This window comes from Oncorhynchus keta, unplaced genomic scaffold (genome assembly GCF_023373465.1).
Source record: "Oncorhynchus keta strain PuntledgeMale-10-30-2019 unplaced genomic scaffold, Oket_V2 Un_contig_30120_pilon_pilon, whole genome shotgun sequence".
NCBI classification, from domain to species: Eukaryota; Metazoa; Chordata; class Actinopteri; order Salmoniformes; family Salmonidae; genus Oncorhynchus; species Oncorhynchus keta.
The window spans coordinates 23161-29112 of NW_026286901.1; the positions used below are offsets into that span (position 1 = coordinate 23161).

Consider the following 5952-nt stretch of genomic DNA (forward strand, 5'->3'; position numbering starts at 1 on the left):
TAGCTCTCACACACACAAACAAGCACACACACACGCACGCACGTGCACCACACAGGCACTGAACGCAATATACACACACACATTCAGAGACAGAAGAGGAGAGAGAGTGAGAAATGGTTAAAGAGAGAGAGAGACAAACAGAGAGAGGGAAAGAGAGACAGAGAGATGCGAAAGAGAGACAGAGAGAGAGAGACAGAGAGACAGAGAGAGGAGAGGCGAAGAGAGAGACAGAGAGAGAAGACAGAGAGAGAGACAGAGAGAGAGAGAGAGAGAGAGAGAGAGAGAGAGAGACACTACTGAACGGTACTCTGATGAGAGCGGTACTCTACTGAACGGTACTCTGCTGAACGGTACTTCTGATGAGCGGTACTCTGCTGAACGGTACTCTACTGAACGGTACTCTGATGAACGGTACTCTGCTGAACGGTACTCTGCTTAACGGTACTGCTGAGTGAACGGTACTCTGCTGAACGGTACTCTGCTGAACGGTACTCTGATGAGTGGTACTCTACTGAACGGTACTCTGCTGAACGGTACTCTGCTGAACGGTACTCTGCTGAACGGTACTCTGATGAACGGTACTCTGCTGAACGGTACTCTGCTGAACGGTACTCTGCTGAACGGTACTCTGATGAATGTACTTCAGGCTCCACTAGAGAATCAGCTCAGATGCTGTCTGATCAGAGTAAAACGGGGAAACAGGAAATGAGGGGAGGATTAATGTTGACCCCTCATCGAGGACCACCCCTGTGTGTGTGTGTGTGTGTGTGTGTGTGTGTGTGTGTGTGTGTGTGTGTGTGTGTGTGTGTGTGTGTGTGTGTGTGTGTGTGTGTGTGTGTGTGTGTGTGTGTTTGTGTGTTCCCCTCTAGTGTGTATGTGTTGATTGCAGACGGCAGTGTGTAATATATCTGTTGCCATGGCAGTGATTGACGAGCATCGTGACAGTGAAGCTTGTGTGTTTGGGCTCGGGACGGATAACGACACCACAACACACAGAAACAGAGTTGACACATCAGCCTTGATACAGGCCTCAGTACAGTTCACATGCAGAGACAGAGAGACAGAGGACACACATAGAGACAGAGCGAGAACGAGAGACACAGAGACACATAGAGACAGAGAGACAGAGACAAATAGAGACAGAGAGAGACAGAGACACATAGAGACAGAGAGAGAGACAGAGACACAGAGACACATAGAGACGGAGAGAGAGAGACAGAGACACAGAGACACATAGAGACAGAGGGACAGAGACACATAGAGACAGAGAGACAGAGACACATAGAGACAGAGAGACAGAGACACAGAGACACAGAGAGAGAGAGAGAGAGAGAGAATATAGAGAGATATATAGAGAGAGAGAGAGATATAGCGAGACAAGAGACACAGAGAAAGAGAGACAGACAGAGACACAGAGACAGAGAGAGACACAGACATACAGAGAGAACACAGAGACAGAGACAGACAGAGACAGAGAGAAGAGAGACAGACAGAGAGAACAGACAGAGACAGAGACAGACAGAGAGACACAGAGACAGAGACAGACAGAGAGACACAGACAGAGAGACACAGAGACAGAGAAAGAGAGACAGACAGAGACACAGGGAGCAGACAGAGAGACAGACAGACAGACAGACAGACAGACAGACAGACAGAACCAGACAGACAGAGACGGACAGACAGACAGACAGACAGACAAGACAGACACAGACAGAGAGACACAGAGACAGAGACAGACAGAGAGACACAGAGAAAGAGAGACAGACAGAGACACAGACAGAAAAGAGAGACACATACAGACAGAGAGACACAGAGATAGAGACAGACAGAGACAGAGAGACACAGAGACAGAGACAGACAGAGACACAGAGAAAGAGAGAGACAGACAGAGACACAGAGACAGACAGAGAGACACAGAGACAGAGACAGACAGAGACAGAGAGACACAGAGAAAGAGAGAGACAGACAGGAGACACAGAACAGACAGAGAGACAGAGACAAAGACCAGAAACAGAGAGAGCCAGCCAGACACAGGAGACAGACAGAGACAGACAGAGACAGAGAGACAGACAGAGACACAAACATAAACAAGGATACAGGTCATGTCCTTCTCCACTGATGGAAAACATCCCTTTCAACATCATTTGTCCTTCAAACTAAAGTTAGCAGTAACTTTCCCCAGACCAGGCCATCAGCTCAACATCGATAACAAGACGGAAAACTTCCCCACTTTCTACCGAGACAGAGACACAGAGACACAGAGAAAGAGGGACAGACAGAGACAGAGACACTGCTGTCTCCATACTAACGTTATCAAACCTCCATTCTACTGTTGTCTCCATACTAACGTTATCAAACCTCCATTCTACTGTTGTCTCCATACTAACGTTATCAAACCTCCATTCTACTGTTGTCTCCATACTAACGTTATCAAACCTCCATTCTACTGTTATATCATAATAACGTTATCAAACCTCCATTCTACTGTTGTCTCCATAATAACGTTATCAAACCTCCATTCTACTGTTGTCTCCATAATAACGTTATCAAACCTCCATTCTACTGTTGTCTCCATAATAACGTTATCAAACCTCCATTCTACTGTTGTCTCCATACTAACGTTATCAACCTCCATTCTACTGTCGCCTCCACACTAACGTTATCAAACCTCCATTCTACTGTTGTCTCCATACTAACGTTATCAAACCTCCATTCTACTGTTGTCCCATACTAACGTCATCAAACCTCCATTCTACTGTTGTCTCATACTAACGTTATCAAACCTCCATTCTACTGTTGTCTCCGTACTAACGTTATCAAACCTCCATTCTACTGTTGTCTCCATACTAACGTCATCAAACCTCCATTCTACTGTTGTCTCCATACTAACGTTATCAAACCTCCATTCTACTGTTGTCTCCATACTAACGTTATCAAACCTCCATTCTACTGTTGTCTCCATACTAACGTTATCAAACCTCCATTCTACTGTTGTCTCCATACTGGGACGTTATCAAACCTCCAATCTACTGTTGTCTCCATACTAACGTTGGTCAAAACCTCCATTCTACTGTTGTCTCCATACTAACGTTATCAAACCTCCATTCTACTGTTGTCTCCATACTAACGTTATCAAACCTCCATTCTACTGTTGTCTCCATACTAACGTCATCAAACCTCCATTCTACTGTTGTCTCCGTACTAACGTTATCAAACCTCCATTCTACTGTTGTCTCCATACTAACGTCTCAAACCTCCATTCTACTGTTGTCTCCATACTAACGCTATCAAACCTCCATTCTACTGCTGTCTCCATACTAACGTTATCAAACCTCCATTCTACTGTCGTCTCCACACTAACGTTATCAAACCTCCATTCTACTGATGTCTCCACACTAACGTTATCAAACCTCCATTCTACTGTTGTCTCCATACTAACGTTATCAAACCTCCATTCTACTGTTGTCTCCATACTAACGTTATCAAACCTCCATTCTACTGTTGTCTCCATACTAACGTTATCAAACCTCCATTCTACTGTTGTCTCCATACTAACGCCATCAAACCTCCATTCTACTGTTGTCTCCATACTAACGTCATCAAACCTCCATTCTACTGTTGTCTCCATAATAACGTCATCAAACCTCCATTCTACTGTTGTCTCCATAATAACGTCATCAAACCTCCATTCTACTGTTGTCTCCATACTAACGTTATCAAACCTCCATTCTACTGTTGTCTCCATACTAACGTTATCAAACCTCCATTCTACTGTTGTCCCCTGCATTGACAGACTGGGTCCTATCAGAACCAATCCAATGGGAAGTCCCCTGCATTGACAGAGGCAGTATCAAACAGACCATCAGGTTCAGAGGCAGTATAAACAGACCATCAGGTTCAGAGGCAGTATAAACAGACCATCAGGTTCCAGAGGCAGTATAAACAGACCATCAGGTTCAGAGGCAGTATAAACAGACCACTGTGGTTCAGAGGCAGTATAAAACAGACCATCAGGTTCAGAGGCAGTATAAACAGACCATCAGGTTCAGAGGCAGTTTAAACAGACCAGGCAGGTTCAGAGGCAGTATAAACAGACTATCAGGTTCAGAGGCAGTATAAACAGACTATCAGGTTCAGAGGCAGTATAAACAGACCATCAGGTTCAGAGGCAGTATAAACAGACCACAGGTTCAGAGGCAGTATAAACAGACCATCAGGTTCAGAGGCAGTATAAACAGACCATCAGGTTCAGAGGCAGTATAAACAGACCATCAGGTTCAGAGGCAGTATAAACAGACCAGCAGGTTCAGAGGCAGTATAAACAGACCATCAGGTTCAGAGGCAGTATAAACAGACCATCAGGTTCAGAGGCAGTATAAACAGACCATCAGGTTCAGAGGCAGTATAAACAGACCAGCAGGTTCAGAGGCAGTATAAACAGACCATCAGGTTCAGAGGCAGTATAAACCAGACCATCAGGTTCAGAGGCAGTATAAACAGACCATCAGGTTCAGAGGCAGTATAAACAGACCATCAGGTTCAGAGGCAGTATAAACAGACCATCAGGTTCAGAGGCAGTATAAACAGACCATCAGGTTCAGAGGCAGTATAAACCAACCATCAGGTTCAGAGGCAGTATAAACAGACCATCAGGTTCAGAGGCAGTATAAACAGACCATCAGGTTCAGAGGCAGTATAAACAGACCATCAGGTTCAGAGGCAGTATAAACAGACCATCAGGTTCAGAGGCAGTATAAACAGACCATCAGGTTCAGAGGCAGTATAAACAGACCATCAGGTTCAGAGGCAGTATAAACAGACCAGCAGGTTCAGAGGCAGTATAAACAGACCATCAGGTTCAGAGGCAGTATAAACAGACCATCAGGTTCAGAGGCAGTATAAACAGACCATCAGGTTCAGAGGCAGTATAAACAGACCATCAGGTTCAGAGGCAGTATAAACAGACCAGCAGGTTCAGAGGCAGTATAAACAGACCATCAGGTTCAGAGGCAGTATAAACAGACCATCAGGTTCAGAGGCAGTATAAACAGACCATCAGGTTCAGAGGCAGTATAAACAGACCAGCAGGTACAGAGGCAGTATAAACAGACCAGCAGGTTCAGAGGCAGTATAAACAGACCATCAGGTTCAGAGGCAGTATAAACAGACCATCAGGTTCAGAGGCAGTATAAACAGACCATCAGGTTCAGAGGCAGTATAAACAGACCAGCAGGTTCAGAGGCAGTATAAACGAGTTCAAATCTTCATCCCAAATGGCACCCTCTAATTCCCTATATAGAACAAGACCGTTGCCCAAATCCCTATGTTCCCTGGGCTAAACTAGTGCGCTATAATAGGGTACAGGGTACCATTTGGGACGCTGAACCAAGTCGTCCTCGTTTCTCCTGTTCCACCTCTCTGAGAGAAGAGCATTGTACTGCGGTGCTACGGTCACTAACAAGACTTACGAGTCCGTGAAGAAATATTGTGACGTCATAAATTTAAATAAAACAACCGAGCCCTTAACTTTCTCCGTTTCTCCACGGAGCCACATGTTGTCACGCTTCCATGTACTACAGCCTTCAAGTCTCTCAGAAGTAGACTCAAGGTCACCCATGTCATTCAGTTGTGGACATGTTCTGTTTGAGACTGTGAGTGACTGAGAGAAAAAGCCCAGGGGCAGGCATCCCAACTGAAACCCTGTTACCTTCCCAGTGCACTACTTTTAACCAGAGCACCATACATAACTAGTGCACTACATTGGGAAGAGAGGGCCATTTGGGGCCTGGACAAGAGGCCTAGATGGGAGACGCCATTGAGACAAAACAGTAGTCTTATTCTAAGCAGGGCCAGGCCACCCAACGCTAATGTTAGAGACACGGAGGATATCTGGGAAACTTGAAGCCTCCAACCTTTACTTGGCTTTCAAAACATCATCAATCTCAGTTGGTC

The 5952-nt window shown here is 45.3% G+C and overlaps 1 long non-coding RNA gene across 2 annotated transcripts; it reads right to left on the reverse strand.

The window, feature by feature from the left end:
* Positions 1 to 2648: 2648 nt before the first annotated feature.
* LOC127923584 (uncharacterized) lies at positions 2649 to 3775 on the reverse strand. Of its 2 annotated transcripts, none has more exons than XR_008114780.1 (4): positions 3762 to 3775; positions 3139 to 3177; positions 2823 to 2861; positions 2649 to 2707 (listed from the first exon to the last, which is right to left on the reverse strand). It is a non-coding gene; the product is annotated as an uncharacterized LOC127923584 (long non-coding RNA). The 2 variants fall into 2 exon arrangements; XR_008114779.1 differs by lacking the exon at positions 3139 to 3177 and adding an exon at positions 3567 to 3605.
* Positions 3776 to 5952: the final 2177 nt, after the last annotated feature.